This window comes from Gymnogyps californianus, chromosome 2, assembly GCF_018139145.2.
Source record: "Gymnogyps californianus isolate 813 chromosome 2, ASM1813914v2, whole genome shotgun sequence".
NCBI lineage: Eukaryota > Metazoa > Chordata > Aves > Accipitriformes > Cathartidae > Gymnogyps > Gymnogyps californianus.
In genome coordinates this window covers 106,098,863-106,122,430 of record NC_059472.1, presented here as the reverse complement: position 1 = coordinate 106,122,430, position 23,568 = coordinate 106,098,863, and the positions used below count along the sequence as shown (strand labels likewise).

At 40.9% G+C, this 23,568-nt stretch overlaps 1 protein-coding gene across 1 annotated transcript in view; it reads left to right on the top strand.

The window, feature by feature from the left end:
• ADCY1 (adenylate cyclase 1) overlaps positions 1–23,568 on the top strand; it is a 158,692-nt gene that overhangs the window by 26,332 nt on the left and 108,792 nt on the right. The gene's annotated exons all lie outside the window — the stretch shown is intronic.

The following is a 23,568-nucleotide window of genomic DNA, read 5'->3' as shown; positions in this document are numbered from 1 at the left end:
TTTGGATAAAGGCAAAAATACAAAGTTCTTGCATGTATTCCTGGTCATATTTCATCATAGGGCCCATCAACTACTTTTAACTGCACATGACAAAATAATAGCTTGTGCAGCCACAGCTGGTGGGCTTGACATTAGCTTTCTTTAACGGTTCCAAGCCAGGATCTGTCTCACAGCACATCTGAATTCCTCACCAGGTTTTCCAGAGTGCCATTGCGGAGTAAAAATTTCTGGAGCAAACTGCTGTTTGACAAAGAAAGCCAGAAGTGTGGAAAAAGGTGGGCTTTTTTTAATAAAAGGAGTTGTGCAGCAGTTGAATTAAATATTGCTGAATCGGAACTGTATGACATCTCTTTGCAAGAGACATTTGATACTTGTACTCCTCTCCTGGGGTGCTTATTTAAATAAAAAAATGTTATCAAAATACTGCACAATATACATAACCTTCAGCAACTGGTGAAAACACTGACTTTGAGCTTTGATCTTTTGTGAAGAATTATTCTGTCTGGCAACTGTGGGTTTGGCTGTTTCACTTAACTCTTCATGTGATCTCTGTGGTGGGTGGGCATCTGTTCACTAGGTACTGCACTGAGCTGGTTCATCCCTTGGTCTTCTGTTCGGTTCTGGTAGTCCTAGAAAGTGATGGCTGACTTGCCTTGTTTCCTAGCTGGCTGCTACCAATACTGTTTCCATCATCTATGTTGGATGGTTCTTGGATTTTGGTTACCTGATTGGGTTTTTCAGATGAACACTAGCTAACTGGCAGTATTGCTCTTGTCCGTCTGTCTTTAGGCCTTAAAAGTAGGCAGGCTGTCTACTGCTTGTCTGCCTATCTATGCTTGGAGCATGGACAGGAACATTTCTTTGTTTGCAACTGTCTCTTTACTTGCAGCTTCATGACTGCAGACTTAATGGTAGTCTCTGTAGCTTTCAAATACTTGTGTCTGTAATCTGTGCACCTTTAATATTTTTTCACTGAACCTGTAAACATCATCATGAATACTATAGTATGGCCCACCTTTATTAGAATGGCACTTTTTGTGTATATACTTTACAATAATGGTATGAAATATTTAGAGTCTTTATGAAAAAATAAAATATTACCTGGTAGCTTTATTTCTACTTTGGGCCCAACCATATTCTCCCTTGTATTCCAGTAATGAAATTTCCTCTGCTTTCAGCTGGGGATAAAAAAAAAACCACAAAACAAACGAAAAAATCCCAACAGATTGAAAACCTAACATCTTTTCTCTGAGCTTTCTTCCCTGAAGCATCTACCTTTTTTTAAGGAAATACTACTCAGTTTTTCTTCCTTGTACTCTAATTCTGTGCAATTTCCCAAAGCTTTCTGCTGTAGCCCTTGGCACTTTCAGACTGCACCTCTGATACAAACTGTTCTTTCTCTGTGTAGTGAACTATTTTGCTGCATATTTAGGACCTTTCAGGAGAGCTAAAGGTGCTAAACACCTTTCAGAGCATGGTTCCAGTGCAGTAGATCCCAAACTTTCCCAGTCCATAGACAACATAGCGGCAGTAAGCAATTACTGTACTTAGTCCATAGTTGGTCTCCATTTGGAGGCTGGAGGTATTTACCCACCATACCTCTTTCTCCGTGGGCAGCATGGATGAGAGCTGTGTGGTCAGGAGACCAGATCTCTAAGAAATCACTGTCAGGTTCAGAATGTAGGTTTATTATTGATCCAAGACAGCTTGGACTATTCTCCTGAAGTGGATGTTCTTGACAGAGCTCAGGCTTAGCGAACAATATTGGTTCCATCTCACTGTTTTGTACCTGTACTGTTAAATAACCTTGATGTTTGAAGTCCTTTTCTAGGTTCTTTTGCCACTGTAACTAACTTAAATGCACTGTGCGTCTTCAAAGTCAGCACCTTCATAATTGTCACCGGACTCCCTGTGAAAATAACCAGGCCCAACATTTTATGACTTTAATACAAATATCTGTAGCATCTTGCTTTATTAATTTTGTCTAGCTGGAACACATTTCCATGCAGTGGTGCATCTCATGTTGCTTACTGTTGAAAAACATGCGATCTCTCAAGGGGCACAATTTTGAAAAATAAGATTATTTGTAGAGAGTGGGTTATTTTTGGCTGGGTGGGTTCCCAGAGCCAGTTAAACATGTGACTGTTGGCACAGGATAGGAACAGGAGTCAGCAGAAGGGAAAGTAGCATTAGGGTAGTCTCTGCCTCAGCTGGCTCAAGCTGCCTTGGTGCCCCCTGCCTCGCACTCTCCATTTAATGCGTATGTAGCAGCACTTAATGAGGACATAGTGCAGAGCTTACAGAATCCATTCAAGCACTGAAACCAGAAGCAATATGGCCACAATAGCACAGCATTGCATCTGGAAGGATAAACTCTCTTAAGAGAGAGTTTCAAGTCTCTCAGGCAGAGAGACTGCACTATTGTGGATAAACAGTTTTCAGAGCTCAGCTGGTGTTGTCTTTGCGGCACTGTGCTGTGCTCAGGAGACATACAAGCACTGGTCAACCTTAGGACACGTGCCTGTGAAGGGTGTTGGGTGACTAGCTTTCTATTTGGACTCTGCAAAGAAGTCTAACTCCCTAAATAAACTGACTCATTGAATTATGCAATGTCTTTTGCCAAAAAGTTGCATTGCTAGATCAAATTATTGATCCACTTATACTTGCCTTCTACTCCTGTCAGTAGTCTTGTCTTGACTACTCAAAATGCTATGTCATATTGTGCATGCACTACCTAAAAAAAACCTGGAGAACCGATGGTGTTCCCTACCAGTAATTCAAAGGACTACAGTGGTGAGCTATAACACACTGAGTTGTTGCTGCATGATGTTGTATTACTGGAGACAGCAACAGATAGGTTTCATTAATTGTGCAATTGTACAGATGATAAGTTAGATTTTTACATATATTGGTCCATTTGAAAGCATGGTGAGACTTTACAGACTTAGAGGAATTATTTTGCCTAGTGCATTGCTGAAAAGCCATTACTCAAGGTGAAACACAGTAGCTGCTTAACAGCTGGCAGATTCCTATAATCAACTGAAACTACAGGGGTAATTTAGGCAGGCAAAAATCTAATTACTTGGTATATTTCCTACACTGAGCTAATTACGCAGTGCCTTACACTGGAAAAAGGTCTCGCTCAATGTCCCTATCAGCACAGGTCTCTAAGAGTAGAATTGTATATAATTTATATAATCTGAACACATTTACAAACATATTAACATGTATAAAGTTACTTAGAGTTCTTTCTAAAACTTTAATCTCAGTCCTTGCCTCAGTTCTTGTGTTTAGTTAATTCTGACTATAAAAATAGACCCTTTAGTTACTCAATATGAAAATCTGCCTATTTTAAAGAAATTTATTTTTTCAACATGCCAAAACAAGGCAATATAGCAAATGCAACAGTACGCAACACCGAATTTAAAATACATTTCAAAACATTAGAGACATGTAGATAGGCTGGCAATAGTGACATAACTAAGTCTTTAGATTCCAGTGTGGAAGCCTAAGCTATTAAGGCAGAAAGCATGCTATCATTCTGACTTTCAGGTAGATACGCAAGTGAACAAGATGATTGTGTGAAGTGACTACTGGCAGAATTTAGTCCACTGATTATATGCATTTGGGGTTTTAGAGGTAGTCAAAATAATTGCACTGGGGCAATTGTTATGTCTCAATGTAAAGAGTAGGGTTGTATCTCTAAAGTTGTCAGAACTTTGAATGAACGTCATGGATTTTGTCTTTTAGTAGTGTTTTAGCTGGCATTTGGACTTACTGAAAAATACTGCTAGAAGTTGCTGGAGACCCCTAAAAGAGAACAGAAGTAGTGTTCCTGTGATTGGTGCTTGTGTTAGTCCAGATTAATTTTTAAATAAAAATACCTACTGAGACAGACTTCATGTTCACAGACATACCTTTCCTCTAAAAGCACTGTATTCGCTTTTCCCTGACTATGCTTTTTCTACAAATTCTGTTGTTTTTCATCGTTTTTACCACTTTGCCCAATATAAAATCAATAGTTCAGTAATGTAACACCAGAGTTTTGTAGGAGTGGCTAGCAGAATATGGCCTGCTCCTGGCAATCTGATCCCCATCATTTGGGGATTTGTTTTAGAACCTGTTTTATGGATAATTCAATCTGAGAGAGATTCCCTGGTATGTTCCTTATAAATAACAATAGTTCCTCCTTCTGAAATCAAACACTACTGTAGATTTTCTGTTTGTTTTGTTTTGTGGATTTTTTCCTTTTTTCTTTTTGCCTTGCAAGGGTATCTCTGAATACTTTGTGCTTGCTTGTACTTTGACAGTTACATTTTGAACCAGGTATTAGAAAAGAGGTCAGAAAAATGTTCAGGAGTGCTTCTCCTCCTGTTAGTTCCCCATTTAGCTGCTTCAGAAAGCAGTCATTTATGGAATCTAAAAGTTTGCCTTAGTTTCATGGTCCAGTGTAATAGTTACTGAGTCTGCATGGGAATGACGGGAGCCTCCCTTTAGTCTATATTCTGCAGCGACAGCCTCTCTGAGAGCTCCCAAGTGAACCATACTCCCTCTTTCCATCCTCCTCAGGCTGTGATAGTATTGCCCTATTAATATGCTTTTCCTACATAAGTATCAAATTTTAATCCATGGAGATTCTGTTACATCTCCATACAGTTAACTCAATCACCTGGTTAAGCTGCATGCTTCCTTTAATGCATAGCACCACTCCTGTGACCTTGCCTCTTGTTTTTTCCCCATGTATTTTGCACCTTGGAAATACAGTGTCCCACTGACTATTTTCTTTCTAGTATTCTTCTAATATGATATTTCACATTCACTATTCGGTTTTAATTGATCCCAGTTCCCCCTTCTGTATTGGCATAGAAGCACATACCCATTTGGTCTGACTACCTACTTTCTATGCTCTGTTTACGTGGGACTTGACTGGTTCAAACTGTTCTTTGTTTTTTCTCCCTGCAGCTGTCCTTAGTCTAAGCAATCTTTTGTTACTTCACCTGCAAAGGATGTGTACTCTTGAACTGTGTGATCTTCCACCTTGTCAAAACTCCCCAGTTCTTAGTTTTGTTTTGACCAATTTTTTATTTCTATGAAGTTCATCCTGCTTGCAAAAACTCATCCTGTTCCAAAATTACTAATTCAACACCTCCATTTTTTTAAGGGTCTTCACTGAACTTCTGCTATCACCTCAACTTTCAAGTACCCCATGACGCAGTGCTTGATGCCATGTTCTTTTAAGAAGTATTGCAGATGAATTCATTGAGGGAATTAGGATCAGATCACTGGTATGTAGTTCTGAAGGAAGGAGAACTATCTCTAATGAATCTGTTTGTGTAAGTTAGGATTTCTTACAAAAGGGTTTGTGAACAGCTAACGTGGATACTTTGTCAGAGCATTTGGGGCAATCACCCAAGAGATACTCAGTACATCAGAACCTGGCCAAGAAAATTTTTGAAGGATTTGACATAAAAGATTATTTTTTATTTTATTATTGTTATCTTCACATCAGAAACAAAAAGAGTGTAATAATGATAACAGTAAAGCAAACTCTTCATTAGCATAATCTAATATGTACAATTCTTTACAGAGTCATAAAAATGAATGTAACTAGTATGCTGTTGTTGCAAGAGTGTATGTTTCACATCTATTTTTATTCTTACGTACAGAAAGGGAAAAAAAGGAGAAAAATGGAGAAGTTGTAGTATACTGTGAAATTATATTTTCTTACTTACATTTCTGGTCTAAAAAGATTCTAAATATCTGCACAGTTATTATGAAGCTTTAATTCAATACCACATATCTCATTTTTAAATCTCCTCTTACAGCCTTGTAATTTCCAGGATTGTTTCTGACATCATCCTATAATGATTTAGGAACTACTTATTTCAGGAGACTACTATTATCAGGAGACATTAGAAATTATTAAAATGGTTGACAAGTTATTGAATGAGTAGGTGATTAATATTTTAATCTTTCTGTAGGTAGCAAAGCTTTGCCATGGAGTAATAAGCATCTGCCAGACTTTTGTGTATATTGTAGCTTGCTCATATACATATAATATAATCAGCAGTGCTATATTTGCTTTTATTATTAGCCCCTTTTATACATATTTATGCTTAGCATGATTCAGCACATATCTCTGTGATGTAAGTGCCATCTTCTCCTGTACCTGTGCAGTCTTTATGATACAAGTCCTTTGAGACTTACAGGGTAGTGGATCGTTTCAAAAAAGTAATCTCTATTTTTTGCTATATTGGGGGGAAAAAAAGAAAAAGCCTGAATCTCTTGTCTGTATTCTGGTAATGCATCTTGTGCCTTTAAGACCAGAGACTTCAGTGGAAAGTGGGCTAACTGGTGTTCGGTCCACAGGACCAAGCTAGAGCTGATCCAAGGTAACCTCTCCCAAAATGCACATAGTGTGGGCATCATAAGCACTACCTCTTTCCAGCTGCAACATCCCCCAACACCTGTTGGGGATTTTTCCTGCTGTTGTAAACATAGTCAAATACAGTCCTTGATTTATCTTGTGTCTTTGGGGTCAGACAAAGAACACGCAGAGCCCGTGCCAGAAGGAAGCAAAAATATAGCAGCACTGAAGAGTACATGCCCTATTCCATACTTGTCATTTCTTTGTTTCTTTGTGCAAAAAAGAGTGCAGTCAGCAAACCCTTAAGAGGGAATTTGTGTACATTTACGAAAGATGTAATATGACATATTACAGTAGTTGCAATTGACTCTTACTCTTTTTTTTACCAGTGAACAGCTTGCTTTGGGGCTTAACATATTGTCTCCCGTCTCGTTTGTTTTGAAGCAGAATAAGAAATTATTGATGCATTTTGTTTTCCTCTGTAATTTTCAGAATTCTCAATAACTCAGTTAAATCCCACTCTTGTCTTTTCCAGGGCATAAAATTCTGCTGTTTGCAATCTCTTATAATATGTGCATGGAAATTAGCACCATTTCTCTTAAGATTGCATATTCTTAATTTGATGGACAGCCTTAAGCTAACCAGAACTGACAAGATATTCAAAGCAGAAAATAGACCCACCAGACAGTTTGTAGGAAGGAGGACTTTCATTGTTTACATGAAAGTTGGGATGAGTTTCTGAGTATTTTAGTAGCTATAGGAGCAAAAAAAATCCCAGGAAGGCACCTCATTAACAATTCAAAGAAAACAGTCCATGATCCTTACCTATCATCTCTTTCATTCAAATAATGCCCTCCCCCAACCTCTCTCTAACAAGGCAGAACAAAATATGACATTGGAAAAAAAAAAACCAACAGGAAAAAAATAGCACAGTCTTCAAGATTGTGCTAAATTTTCTCTAAATTTGGCATCATATCTGTAATTCTAGCCCCCTTATTATTCTTTCACTCTTCTTTTCTGCTCAGAGTAGGCGTGTTTCAGTTCCACTTTTTATCATTATTTTCCTTCTTTCCTTTTTTATTTTCCCTTTACCCCCATTTATTCCTCCTCTTCCAAAAACATACTTGATTTATGTCCTGTTATCTCTTAGACTCCTCCAGGTTTGTGATTTAATACTTTGATTTATTTCTGCAGTTCAACTCAGTGTTTTTAAATGCTCGGCATTCAAAATATTGTGACTTTTTTCCAAAATATTTTTTTTGCATTTAAATGATGTTACATTAAAACAGAACCAGAAAACACGACAAGAAGATCATATAACGCAAGAAGTTATTAGTCATGTGCTCTCATGATATGTCTTTAAAAGCATCCTGTTACTCACAAAATTGGCATATTATTCTTTCTATGGTCCTGATCCAGCAATGAGGTTTGTATGAATCAGTTTGGAACACTACCCAAATTCCCAACCATGGAATCATGCCTCCATTTTTTAGCACACTCAGACTATTTTTAATCATACAGTGTAGAGACTCTAACAACAAACTTGATTTTTAGGATCACTAACTGAAAATGAGTAGAGTTTGGTCATTTGGTCCTAAATCTTTAGAATTTCTTTGGCTTCTCTTGAAATCATTGACTGATGAATTCAATTGTTAAATAGAATCATTAAACAGAGGTATAGCCTCTTGTTTTCCTAATAAGTCTCTTGAGTGCAAATGTGACTGGAAATATTTTTTTTTAAATCTTCCATGAATTTCTTGTTTGATCAGTTGCTTAGTGACATACTGTATAGCTGGTTTCTCTTTGCAAAAATTATTTTCAGAGTTGAACAGGAAAATGGCTAGCATTCTCTATCTCTCCTGCTTAAATTGCTCCTTTGCAACTTTGACAGTATTAAAGCTCCAAGTGCCAACACTGACGGAAGATACCATAGCTTAAATGACCCTGCAGAGCGGAAATCTTATTAGCTGCAGAGACAGCTCTTGCAAGTTGTAAAGCACAATAGGAGAAAAGTAAACGGGCTCCGTGTAATAGAACATAGTTTCCTCAAGGCAAACACATTCATCTTTTCAGGATGTTTGACCAGAAGTGACATCATTCACCAACTGCTTCAAATATCTGCATGGAGAGGAAAAAAAGATAAAAAGAGATACAAGAGGACATTTGTCAGATCTAGCAGGCAATCTTTCTGGTGGAAAGGGAAACCAACTGAGATTAGTTTAGTCCTAATGCAGTCATGTTTTCACTTAGCAGTACACAGGCAGCCAGAGCAACCGCATATGCACTTTTTCCTCTCTTTATCTCCGCCTGCATTCATTCATCTGGAAGAGGACCAGGTGTTTCAGCAGTGAGTGAGAACCAAGACTTCACAGTTTGGTCATTCAATTTAATTTACAGGTGACTTGTTAGAAGACTTCCGTATACTTCTTGACATTTTTGGGGTAAAATTTTTTTAGTGGCATAAAATAAATATGAGGTCTCATGCTTGATATGAAAAATGTATACTTGACACTGCTTGGGTCACCAAAAATGACTTGAATTTGCTATATAGGACCTTAAGTAAATGCATTTCCGCATGATTTCCTAACAATGAGTTCGTTACAGTGTAATATTTGGACAGCTGCTTGAACTTAACCTGTGTTTATTTTCTCATCTGTGATATGCCTGTGATTATACCTAACTGACATACACTGACTTGGGAACCTGGTTGTATCCATGGCTGTCTCCTAGATCTTGAGAAAGTCCCCCGAAGCTAAATTCAAAAAAGGCACTTAGTGGTTTTAAGGATGGGTGTCGCATTTCCTAGGTTTTATGCACCCGACCTTCCAGGAGCAAAATTCAAGCCCTCTTTGGAAGTAGCGTGTGTACAGCACAGGAGAGTGCCATTTCAGTATCAAATAGATGGTGCAGTGTCTGTGCAGCATGTATAACAAGCTCTGGGGAGAGTACTTCATCTTCAGCAGCACAATTCCTAGGCTTGACAAGACTGAGCTTGAACGGCTAGAGAACAGAGCTGGGACTTGGAAGACCTATTTTTTGTCACCAGCTCCGTCACTGGCTGGCAGAATGAGCCCTCCGCCCCAGCACTGTTTATTGGAAAAGCTTTGTAGAGCACTTTTGAGTTTTTACAGAAAACACTTTGACAACTAAACTAAAGCTGACAAGTGAGAGGTCCTGACTGAAGAGCTGGAAGCATGTTCCAGCTGCCAGAATGTGCAGGAGCTCAGCGCATAGCATAGCTATCAGTTCAGTAAGCCAGGTCCCATAAGAGGCACATTGTGGAGTATGTTTTATGGATATAACCAAATCATGCCACAGGAGCATGAGACAACAGTGAATTCACTCAGCCAGTGGCATACAGTGGGCTGCAAAAGGAGCATGGCTAGGAGCCTGGGAAGGAGGCTGTCCCACTCAGACTGGGCAATCTTCCTCCTGGGTTATTACAGGAGCAATCTGAAAATGTGGCATCCCTTGCTGAACTGAAGCCATGGCCTCATTTTGTGTCTCTGTAGTCTAAAAGAGCTGTACACTAGATAAGAAATGCTTCCTGTCTACAGCAGCCAGGCGCCAGACTGAGGCTGCTACATGCTGTTTCTCAGCCATGCACAGGACTCAAATGAAGAAAAATTGCATTTAAGATCTGAAGGTCCAGTCACCTAGCAACTATAGTCCCACCAAAGGTTTCAAACTAGCTTGGATTGTGTATCCCCACAAGTCTTTATGTATTTAATTACTGCAGCTTTTAAAAAAAAATTGTATTGAGAAGTTCAGATGGATTCTTGTTGGGGAACAAGTACTGGAAAGGAACCACATGTTGCATACAGCAAATGCAAACAAATTTTGGACAACAGATTACTGTACTATGCTCTAATTGCACAACACGGCATTATACTAACTAATAGGAAAAGGGGAGAAAGCTACAGATTTTTGGTTGATGTAGAACAGCTTCAGGGGCTGATCACCTGGACCCTGTCAAGTAAGTAAATAACACGTACAAATAAATAAAAATATTGGCCATAATTTCTATAGACATGATTTCAAATGGCTTTGGCAACATATTCCAAGTCTTTTGCGATAGCAGCTATTCATAATGCTTGGGAACAATTGCAATATCCAAAAAACCCCAAACCATAACAACCCACCCCAAAAGCACAGAAGAACTGGGGGCTTATTTGTCCTATGGTGACTTACAACACACCGTAAAAGAATGCAACAGCTAAATTAGGAAAGAAATATAAGTAACATTTGCCCCTCTCCTCAGAAGAAATAAATTTATGGGATGTGACATGTAAGCCAGTTAGCAAGAATATTTGACTTTTTTTCTGGGTAGCTCATTGTGTCAGCTTTCCACAGATGGAAGTGACTGAGACCATATTATTACGTTTAAGGTATATGTTCTGCTGTGAACCTGTTACACACTCTGGAGTGCAGTACCATAATATAACAGCAAGAGAAAGCTACAGCTGAGATACCTATCTCTCATATCTTATCTGAGAGGCATTCACAGCCTCTCATATAGTGAAAAAACATGGAGATCAGCCAGTTCTCTTGTGTACCTAGACTTGACTGATTAGTATGGATGACTGGGAAATTATTTTTGCTTCACATGTAATATTCTTCAGATATTCTCTTCTGTCTGCAATAGCCCCAGCACTTCTGTGGGCTTTGGAGAGTTCGTTGCCATATGTAAAAGTAACCTCCAGTTATCTATCTGTAAGGTGTGGTTTGATATATGGAAAGATTGCTGATATTAACCTCAACTGGTCTTAATGGATACATATATGAAACCAAGAGAAATAATATTGTTCACATGCTGTCAAGAACCAACTCACAAATGTGTATCAGTACACACATTATGTATAAAAACAGGCTTCGGACGGAGACAAATGAGGGCACTTTCTTACTGCTTTTTTGAATTTCTGAAGTGCAACAGCTCAGTGCTATACTTGGCAAGTTTCAAACCTTACTGTTGCAGTTGCGCCAGCCATTTCTACTGCTATGTGTTTAGGTCTTCTCCCCCCCCCCCCAAAATACAGCTTTTATGAAGTCATTCATTATTTGGAATGATTTGAAGTGATTGAGAAGTTATGCTGGAAGGTATTTCAGCCTGTATGCTGCTTGCAATATTTTACATCCAGTCCTTTATTTCTTATTTCTAAAATTTCATATATCAATGCTCATCAATATTACCTGTAAGTCCTCTGTCTGATATTTTTCCTATTCCCTAAAAATCAGCTGCCTTTTTTTTAATTAAAAAAATGCAGATAAGAACAAAAGTTCTTGTGTGTAAGTGCTTCTTTCTGTCTTCCTAACAAATAAAAAATAAAATTAAAAAATCCAGAAGTCTTGGTACATCAAAATAAAGATTTAATTTGTTGCTAATGTGAAAGGTAAAAATGATGGAATTGTGAGTTCCTTTCAGAAGTTCACTAAGAAAGGCACAACAGCTCAGAATCTCAAAAATAGGAGCCTGAAATTAATGTCATAGATTCATGTCACACACTTGAGTGAGAGTATTGATGGGCAGGCAGTTGACACTCTGGGACTTCAGCAAAACAAATATTTGGTATCTTACGTAATCACAGATATCTTTGTCAGAATGTTTTTAAGCTGCAGTACTACATAAGGTTTAGGATTCAAAATTTATGATTCAATCAGCCCTAGTTCTGATATTCCATCATAATTCTCTGCTACTTAATCTCAGAGGTAAGTGCTTCTGACACCACATAAACAGCCAACGGTGTATAACGTGAGAGGCAGGTGCACTAACTGTTCTCCCAATGTATGTTTCCAAGGTAAAAGGACATGTCCTTCGGAGAAAGATGCAACAAATGAACTTTTTAACACTGGGGAGCTCGATGGCTCTCAATGACTCTACTTTTATAGGGGGTATTTTTTAAGAGAGGCTTATGGCATGTTGTCCTGGGTTCAGCTGGGATAGAGTTAATTTTCACAAGCAGCTGAGAGGAGACACAGCCAGGAGAGTTGACCCTAACTAGCCAAGGGGATAATTGATACCATATGATGTCATGCTCAGTATATAAACTGGGGGAGCTGGCTGGGGGAGGGGGGGGGATCATGGCTTGGGGACGGGCTAAGCATTGGGTTCTGGGTGGTGAGCAATTGCATTGTGCATCACTTTATATATTGCATTATTATTATTATTATTTCTTCTCTCCTTGTGTTGTCCTATTAAACTGTCCTTATCTCAACCCATGAGGTTTTACCTTTTTCTTCTGGTTTTCCTCCCCATCCCACCAGGGGGGGAGGAGTGAGCAAGCGGTCACATGGTTGCCAGCTGGGCTTAAACAAAAACAGTCCTTTTTGGCGATCAACGTGGGGCTTGAAGGGTTGAGATAACGACAGATCCTACGAGAGTGTGTTAAAACAAATTTGTTTTATGCATTTCTTATGTTATTTAAATAGTCGCTGGTCACAATGTTGGTTCATTTGTTCACAAGGTGGTGTCATGTAAGTTCTTAAATGCACTACGTATTCCCTGCGGTGATGTTCATCACCTCTGGGAGATGGATCAGGACTATCATTTTGCTGTACTGGATAATGTCGATTTACGATATGATTACATCACTGGTCATGAGGTTAAGCTGGTATTTGTAGGCGCCATTGTTGTCATGCCCGTACCTCAGGCGCCCTCTCTCGGAATTTAGTAGTAATCGCACCCAATCTATGGCGAAGACGGGGGGGATGTTACTTTCTCCTGCTCTTCCACCTCCCCTTTCTCCTTCAGGCTAATTACAACAGCTTTTGAGAATTTTTAATATCCTTAGGATGTTCAAGCCAGCATGCTCTTATTGCTATGTCTCCTGAATGTGTCTCAGGTCTCGTTTAGGATTACACAAAAACTTTTTAAGAATACCACTCAGAGGTCTGCCCCAGGGCTGGATAGTCATGAGTGGCATGGCATGTGGGAGAATATGGGCAGGTATCTAGAGAACTTCTCACCTCCAATGGTTTGGAACTTCAGTCCTGAACAACTACAGCACCCTGATGAAGTGACAGAATATTTGAAAGGAAAATGCTGTGGCTATTCCAAAGAGGTAAAACTTACTGCACTGTGCTGGGCCCTGGCCAGTATCTACCAGACACTGCTCAATATTATGCAGCACCCTCAGGGGGAAGGGAGGGAAAACAGACCGTCAGGCACTGCGGCTATTCCAACCCTCGTGACAAGCACTGCAGCTACCCCAACGCCAGCAACAGGCACTGTGGCTACTCAAACCCCGGTGACAGGCACTGGAGCTGAACCAGAGAACCAGCCTGTGCCAGTATCGTGTCACCCCTATACAGAAGAAGAAATACACAAAAAAAATCAGTTCGCTTAGTGAGGGATGAAGGTGAACCAGGGTCTTCACAAGAACACGAGGAAGAGGCAGAATCAGAGATAATCACCCAATCCCTATCCCTGAGTGAGCTGCGAGATATGTGAAAGGATTTCAGCCGCCACCCAGGCAAGCACATTGTTACCTGGCTGCCCCGATGCTGGGATAACGGGGCCAGTAGTTTGGAATTAGAGGGTAGGGAAGACAAGCAGCTGGGATCCCTGTCTAGGGAAGGGGACATTGACAAGGCAATTGGAAAAAAACCACAAGCCCTCAGCCTCTGGAGGCGACTTCTGTGAAGGAAAAGTACTCCTTCAAGGAAGATGTTACATGTCACCCAGGCAAGTGGACCACCATGGAGAGAGGTATCCAGTACGTGAGGGAATTAGCCATGCTGGAGATGATTTATAATGATCCAGACAATGTGCAGTTACCCACAGATCCAGATGAAGTCCAATGCACACAACCCATGTGGTGGAAGTTTCTACAAAGTGCACCACTGTTGTATGCCAATTCATTGGCAGTAGTGTCCTGGAAAGAAGGCGAGGGACAAACGGTGGATGAAATTGCTGGCCAACTCCGGCAATACAAAGGAAGTCTCTCTTCCTCCCTACGGGCCTGCGTCTTGGCTGTGGAGAATCTGTCCAAGGAGTTCCAGCAATTCAAAGAGGATATGTCCTACTCCCCACCTGTACAGGTCTGTATCTCATCTATTAGGAGTAAGCATTCCTCTGCTCAAGAGAGAGAATATAGAAGGTATACACCATGGGGTACCCTGTGGTTTTACCTGTGTGACCATGGAGAGGACATGAGGAAGTGGGATGGAAAACCTACCTTGACCCTAAAGGCACAGGTACATGAGTTGCAAGGAAAAACAATCACAAAAGGGGATTCTTCCTGGAAAAATGCTGCTCCAGTTTTCCAGTGGCCAGTTCCCCAGACAGAGTAGAAGGGCTGATCTCACTTCTGATCCTCTTGAAGAGACTTCTGATTCATGTTTACAAAAAGCAAGTAATGACCCTGACCAGGATTAGAGGGTCCCTGCCTCCAGCCAGGTGGAGGAAAGGAACAGCCGGGTTTATTGGACTGTGTGGATCCGATGGCCTGGCATGTCAGACCCACAGGAGTATAAGGCTCTAGTGGACACCGGTGCACAGTGTACTCTAATGCCATCAAGTTATAAAATGGCAGAACACATCTGTATTTCTGGTGTCAGAGGGGGATCCCAACAGCTAACGGTATTGGAGGCTGAAGTAAGCCTAACTGGGAATGAGTGGCATAAACACCCCATTGTGACTGGCCCAGAGGCTCCATGCATCCTTGGTGTAGACTATTTCAGGAGAGGGTATTATTTCAGGGATCCAAAAGGGTACCAGTGGGCCTTTGGTATAGCTGCGTTGGAGACAGAGGAAATTGAACAGTTGCCCACCTTGCCTGGTCTCTCGGAGGACCCTTCTGTTGTGGGGTTGCTGAGGGTCGAAGAAAAACAGGTGCCAATCGCTACCGCAAGGGTGCACCGGCAGCAATATCGCACCAACCAAGACTCCCTGATTCCCATCCATACGCTGATTTGTCGACTGGAGACCCAAGGGGTGATCAGCAAAATTCGCTCACCCTTTAATACTCCCATATGGCCAGTGTGAAAATCTAATGGAGAGTGGAGACTAACAGTAGACTATCATGTCCTGAATGAAGTCATGCCACTGCAGAGTGCTGCCGTGCCAGACATGCTAGAACTTCAATGTGAACTGGAGTCAAAGGCAGCCAAGGGGTACGCCACAGTTGATATCACTAATGCATTTTTCTCAATCCCTTTGGCAGCAGAGTGCCGGCCACAGTTCGCTTTCACTTGGAGGGGTGTCCAGTACACCTGGAATCGAATGCCCCGGGGGTGGAAACACAGCCCCACCATTTGCCATGGACTGATCCAGACTGCACTGGAATGGGGTGAAACTCCAGAATACCTGCAATACATTGATGACATCATCGTATGGGGCAACACAGCAGAAGAAGTTTTTGAGAAAGGGAAGAAAATAGTTCAAATCCTTCTGAAGGCCAATTTTGCCATAAAACGAAGTAAGGTCAAGGGATCTGCACAGGAGATTCAGTTTTTAGGAATAAAATGGCAAGACGGGCGTTGTCAGATCCCAATGGATGTGATCAACGAAATAGCAGCTATGTCTCCACTGAGTAATAAAAAGGAAACACAAGCTTTCTTAGGTGTTGTAGGTTTTTGGAGAATGCATATTCCAAACTACAGTCTGATTGTAAGCCCTCTCTATCAAGCGACCTGGAAGAAGAACGATTTTAAATGGGGCCCTGAGCAATGACAAGCCTTTGAACAAATTAAACAGGAAATAGTTCATGCAGTAGCCCTTGGGCCAGTCCGGGCAGGACCGGATGTTAAAAATGTGCTCTACACCGCAGCCGGGGAGAATGGCCCTACCTGGAGTCTCTGGCAGAAAGCACCAAGGGAGACCTGAGGCCAACCCCTAGGGTTTTGGAGTTGGGGATACAGAGGATTCGAGGCCCGCTATACTCCAAACGAAAAAGAGATACTAGCAGCATATGAAGGAGTTCGAGCTGCTTCAGAAGTGGTTGGTACTGAAGCACAGCTCCTATTAGCACCCCTACTGCCAGTGCTGGGCTGGATGTTCAAAGGAAGGGTCCCTTCTACACATCATGCAACTGATGCCACATGGAGTAAGTGAGTCACACTGATCACACAACGGGCTCGAATAGGAAACGCCAGTCACCCAGGAATTTTGGAATTGATCATGGACTGGCCAGAAGGCAAAGATTTTGGAATATCGCCAGAGGAGGAGGTGATGCTTGCTGAAGAGGCCCCACTGTATAATAAACTGCCAGAAAATGAGAGGCAATATGCCCTGTTCACTGATGGGTCCTGTCGCATTGCAGGAAAGCATCAGAGGTGGAAGACTGCTGTATGGAGTCCTATAAGACAAGTAGCAGAAACTGCTGAAGGAGAAGGTGAATTGAGCCAGTTTGCAGAGGTGAAAGCAAGCCATCCAGCTAGCTTTAGACATTGCTGATCAAGGAAAATGGCCAGTGCTCTATCTCTATACTGACTCATGGATGGTGGCAAATGCCCTGTGGGGGTGGTTGCAGCAATGGAAGCAGAGCAACTGACAGCGCAGAGGCAAACCCATCTGGGCTGCCCCATTGTGGCAAGATATTGCTGCCCAGCTAGAGAACCTGGTTGTAAAAGTACATCACATAGATGCCCATGTACCTAAGAGTAGGGCCACTGAAGAACATCAAAACAACCAGCAGGTGGATCAGGCTGCTAAGATTGAAGTGGCTCAGGTGGATTTGGACTGGCAACATAAGGGTGAATTATTTATAGCTTGGTGGGCCCATGACACCTCAGGCCATCAAGGAAGAGATGCAACATATAGATGGGCTCATGATCAAGGGGTGGACCTGACCATGGACACTATCGCACAGGTTATCCATGAATGTGAAACGTGCTGCAATCAAGGAAGCCAAGCGGTTAAAGCCTCTGTGGTATGGAGGACAATGGCTGAAATATAAATATGGGGAGGCCTGGCAGATTGACTATATCACAGTCCCACAAACCTGCCAAGGCAAGCGCCATATGCTTACAATGGTGGAAGCAACCACCGGATGGCTGGAAATATATCCCGTGCCCCATGCCACCACCTGGAACACTATCCTGGCCCTTGAAAAGCAAATCTTATAGCGACATGGCACCCCAGAAAGAATTGAGTCAGACAATGGGACTCATTTCCAAAACAACCTCATAGACACCTGGGCCAAAGAGCATGGCATTGAGTGGGTATATCACATCCCCTATCATGCACCAGCCTCCAGGAAAATTGAATGATACAATGGACTGCTAAAAACTACACTGAGAGCAATGGGTGGTGGGACCTTCAAACATTGGGATACACATTTAGCAAAAGCCACCTGGTTAGTTAACACTAGAGGATCTACCAATCGAGCTGGCCCTGCCCAATCAAAACTTCTACATACTGTAGAAGTGGATAAAGTCCCTGTAGTGCACATGAAGAGTATGTTAGGGAAGACTGTCTGGGTTAGTCCTGCCTCAGGCAAAGGCAAACCCATCCGCGGGATTGCTTTTGCTCAAGTACCTGAGTGTGCTTGCTGGGTGAAGCGGGAGGATGGGGAAGTTCGATGTGTACCTCAAGGGGATTTGATTTTGGGTGAGAATAGCCAGTGAATTAAATTGTATGATGTTAATTGCTAAATAACCCTGCCACTGTATGTCATCACTACTACAGTTGCTATATGCCGTATCAATGGTATTGCAGTAAGAATCACCCGAATCAATGAAGGATGGACTTTGATGAAACTAAGCGAAGTGCAGCGGTGATGGAACTTGAACTGGCTTCAGCAACTGGCACCCAGCAACTTCCTCAAGATCGACATGTTCAACCCACAGACCATGGATGTGGGCCGCGCCAAATACACCAGCCACGAGCTCCGGATACAGCATGCAACAATCCAACACCACACACCATCTCTCCTACCCTGAAAGACTGTTATGACAGATGGAGCCCCAAAGTCATGGATTAAATGAACTCAACGGACACGTTAGAGGGATGGCCCATAGACTAAGGGAATGATATTGCCATGTGTGTGTATATATATATATATATATATCAAAGACAGGAAAAATGGTGGTGATTAATTGGATATTGTTGGATCTGGGCATGACGTAGATGGTATAGAATAAGGGGTGGATAATGTCCTGGGTTCAGCTGGGATAGAGTTAATTTTCATAAGGAGCTAAGAGGAGACACTGCCAGGAGAGCTGACCCTAACTAGCCAAGGGAATATTTGATACCATATGATGTCATGTTCAGTATATAAACTGGGGGAGCTGGCTGAGGGAGGGGGGATCATGGCTTGGGGACAGGCTGAGCATCGGGTTCCGGGTGGTGAGCAATTGCATTGTGCATCACTCGCTTTATATTTTATTATTATTATTATTATTATTTCTTCTCTCCTTGTGTTGTCCTGTTAAACTGTCCTTATCTCAACCCATGAGGTTTTACATTTTTCTTCCAGTTCTCCTCCCCATCCCACCAGGGGGAAGGAGTGAGTGAGCTGTTGCATGGTGCTTAGGTGCTGGCTGGGCTTAAACCATGACACATGTATTTTAAACAGTGGTTATAAATTGTGTCTTGTACTTTGGTCAAACAGGTATGCAAACAGAGGGAGAGACACAGAGTGGATTTCTGCAATTACACATTGAGCATGTACACTTCAAAAAACCTGGCTGTGATTAATGGACCATCCTAGATATCCTAAAAGTCTCTCTTCACTTGTATGGTTATAGACACCCCAGTGCTACTGTCTTTTCCTCAACAGTGACATCTGCTCTTATTCAACACATTATCACTGAAATAACTAGTTACTAATCCTGTCTTAGAGTATGCTGTAGATTCAGGAGGGGTGCGAATGAAGACAGAAACCACAGAGAATAGCATAGCAGAACAATATTTTCTTAGGAGGTGGCATAAACCAGTTAGGACAAAATTAACAAAAATAAGAGAGGGACGTTTATTCAAAATGGGAAGATGTTTATTTAATCTGGAGAAAATGTGTTTCGCTGCCTTCTCTGGTAGGAGGGCGTGCTTTTTGGGATGCAGTCAGCAACTAAGAAGTTCTCTGCTCCTGTGTTATGCCACTTCAGCAAACGGAGGGAGCAGATGTAATAATTAAATGTTCTCAAAAGTTTGCAAAGTGAGTTAAGTGAATTACTAAACAAAACTATGTCAGGAACAAGAGGCAATTGTGCATTCTCTTTTATGCAGTCTTGTGCTGTAAATAAAGCACTGCTCTAATGGTAACATTTTCCGTAACAGGAAAAAGATAAACTATTTTTGTTTAAACTTGTAAAAGCTCTTGTTCGTGATATCAACAATTTTCATAAACAGCACAGTCTTGCCTTGTTCTTCAAGAGTTTTAATGGTGGAAGCACTGACTCATTTTGGTAAGCTGTTCATTACTCTTTCCTTAGAGGCATGCCTCACAATAGACATTTATATTTTACAACAATGCATTTCATTGCCATATCTCAAAGTATTTTGACAGAATAAGTAGATGTTACATTGTGTGCATAACAGGAACAACAATAGTGGCACAGGAATTACTTGCAGTAAATTCAATTAACAGAGAAAACTGAAAGTAGAATTCAGGCCGTCCATACCTCTCATCTTATCAGGCATCTGAGGGTTAAGACATACAAGAACTGCATTGGTCTTGTCTTTTCTGCAAATTTCAACCTTCACCTGGAAATGCTGGCCATATTTCCTACATATTCCACTTTTCTCTACTTCATGGGATGTCGTGAGAACTCATGCTACTGAGAATAAATCGAATATTGATATTAGCCACTAAATTATAATCCTGGGAGCGGTAACTGTTGAAATCCCTTCTCAGTCCCTTTCACACCACAAGCCCAGCTTTTAGAAAGCACAATGAAGTTCTGAGGGAGTCTCCTGAAGTTTTCTTCTCTGCTAATTTATATTTCTCATTTAATCTACTTTAGTTGGGTATTTTAATATCCATCCACATGAATGACACTTTGTAAAAAAGTCTTCGAGTGATCCAGAAGTCTTTTACACCTTTGTGAAATAGCCACATTTTTCTATGAGGCAATTTTGTGAGACAAACAGAAAGCTACTTCACAATGAAAACCAGCCTCAGGTTTGAACCATCTACTATGCAACTGTTTACCTGATAGCAGAATTAGTCTGCTGAGTAAGCAGAGTCCTCTCAAAAGGCAAATAATAACACATAGAAGAATTTTTCACCATTTGTTTGAGAGAGAGCAAGTGCATGCATGAATGCACACAGGAGGATTCTTGCTTTGAAGGAAAAAGAAGTGGAAAATAAATTCTATCTGGACTAGAGAGAAAAGTTTTGAGAGACTCTTCAAAGAGTCTCTCAACTAATCCCAAGGGACACTTAAGAAGTGGGAGATGATCCTGGGGGAAAAAAGGAGATCTTTAATTGAACTCCTCAAGCCCTGTGTATGCATGTTCATGTTACATGCTTCTTAGCTCCAGAATTATTTGCTCACTCCTTGATGGGCATTGCTGTATTGCACAGTCTGAGTTCTCTACCAAAACTAACTTGAGACCCAAGAAAGTCAATGGAGAAAAAAACAAGAGAGACAAAAATTTGGTTGAAATACCTGCTGGAGCTGCCAGTCCCTCTTTACTGACTAGGCAGCCCACAAGAACTAGCTCTCTGTGTTGGAAGTCTGCCTTTGGTAACACCCTCTAGAGCCAGCACAAGGAACCATGCCAGAGTTCATCCATTGATAGAAAGTGTACCCCACTAAGGACTAGAGAAGCTTAAAGCTTGGGATGTTGGTACTGAAGTGCAGCAGATATGCAGAATGCACAATACAAGATTCAGACAGCAATAAATAAAAAAAAAATAATTTAAAAAAAAGGCTTTTATGACCCTGATGCCCTTTTTTTATTCTGGCTGACCTGTAATCTCATTATGGAATGAGAGAATAACATTGTTTGAAAGAGGTTGCAGCATAAAAATGTCTTTGAGTCACTTTGTGTTGCATTAATTAAATTGTTTCTTTGGTAGTTCTGTAAATAGAAGGTGATGGTGAACCTGAAGAGCATTCTTTTTGCTACTAAGCAGTAGTATAGTGAATAATGTAGGAATGATTTAAAATTAAATTCCTTGATATTTCAGTAGTGCTGGATGCCTTAGTACCTCTTCAAAGATCCTTAGTTTTAACAGCAATTCTCTCAATCTTTCCTAGAGTTACAGCACATAATGTGTGTAAGTTATATATGTATGTATTTGTGTATATATAGAGGTACATATTTACATATTAAAATGAAAGGGACCAGGAAATGGCATGCATTTGAGAAACCGAGAGAGAGAAAGAGAGAGATGTACGCAGTTTGCAACCGGGGAAAAAACAGTAATTAAGCAGAAAATGGGTTGTGGAGGGAAGGAACTCACCTCAGGAGACAATCTGCCCTACTTTCTTTTCTCACATTTTTAAATCTATGAATCTTTTACTTGCTTTATCACTTTTCCTGATTCCCTGCAGGCCAGAGCTGACAGCTAAGCCTCTGTTTTATCTTAAACTGTTCAAAGCATGTCAGAAAATGACTTACCCTGCTGAGTCTGAAAGTGGCTGCATGATTGCAGGAACCCACCTACTGGTTACCCCCAGTCCAGGTGATCACCGTTGCTTGAGTGAAATCGTAATGATAGTCCCAGAACAGCTGGCAGATTGTTACAATATATGGTCTTTTACTGCTTCCAGTTGAAGACCAGAAACTGAGTTGACTCTTTTTTTATTCTCTCTAGAAGTAATTATTTATGTCTTGGGCCACTCTGATACCAGCGCATAAAGATAGTATTAGTTTTTCACCCTGTGTTTTTGACAGCTGTTTTGTATATGGACAGGGTCAAGCAGTTGCACTGGCTGTAACTGTCTTGACTGTTTATTCTGTGGGCTCTCTCTACTGCCTTTGAATATGGCCTTTACAAATCCTTTCTATTTTTATTCCATTGTACTTCTAAGAATTAGCTTTAAAATACACTGTTGTCACTACACTTCAGCACGATAAAATGCAGGGATAAGGTGAGTGTGGCTGCATTCATGTCTCTAAAAATAGGATTCTACTGGAATTTCTACTGTAATTTCATTTTAGTAGGCTTTAACTTGCACTGAAAATTGATATACCTCAAACAGTTCTCTGTGATGAAGCAAAATAAAGCAGGATAGGAATTGCAGACTGTTTATGCTCAGCCTATATCATGAAATAATATGCTCGTGTACTGCTTTTCATCTTCAAAGTTTTACCATCTGTATTACCATCTCTGAGAAGTGACGTGTAAGTAACTGATATATGAGATTCTTAGGTTGAAATTCATCTGATCGATGACACCTGAACCCGCATTTTGCAGTTCTCAGGAGGAAGCTGTAACACCATTCTTCACTGCTGTTAGCTGTTGTGAGATAACTGTTTCTTTTTGGATATCTGAGGATAAAGAAAACACTAATTCTAGGCACAGCTCCCTTTATTGTCACAGGGTATCTTTTGATTTTGCGCTAGTGAGAATGTTTGCAGGGAAGTTGTTGTTGATGTCCTGTTAACTAATAACAACCAGGTATGAATGTAAAAGCTAGAGGACTTGTGAATCTGTGAAGGTCTGGAGAACCCACCCAGAATGAATCTTTCAATTCTCCCCATTATACTGAGACCACAGCAGGTGGAGATGTGTACTGACATTAGTTACACACATCAGAAACTTCCTTCTTATTTTTGTAGGGTGAAACATTTCCTAAAGGCTCTCCAAAATCAGCAGGGAGTTTCTGAATGTCATTTTGGATCTTTGCTTACCATATTGGCTGAATTCAAGCCTCAATCCTAGTCCTGTTAGTCAGTAAGCATTCTCTACAATGATGTCAATGGTTTTATTTTTCTTAAAACTTGATTGTATTGTTGGCACAGCTGGACTCACTATGCACTGCAAACAAGGGCAGTGGTCTCCAATTTACACTAGCAGATCATGCAACAGCAGAGATGTACTAGCTTGAAACGTATACCTCGAACTAAGAAATAAATGTCAGTTATATGGTCTTTATGTACTATTTTAGGTGCATAGGAATTTAACATGAATTGTGTTACTTGCTGTAATATCTTTCTTTGCTCTTGCACCCAATCTTGGCCAATTTATGTGCCAGCTGATTTCTGAAATTTTGGAGTTTGAGAGTCCCATGAATCCTTATCATGATGCTGTGGTAGTAACTAGAGTAAATATGGAGAATGAAACTGAGAAAATAATGTGTAAACAGGC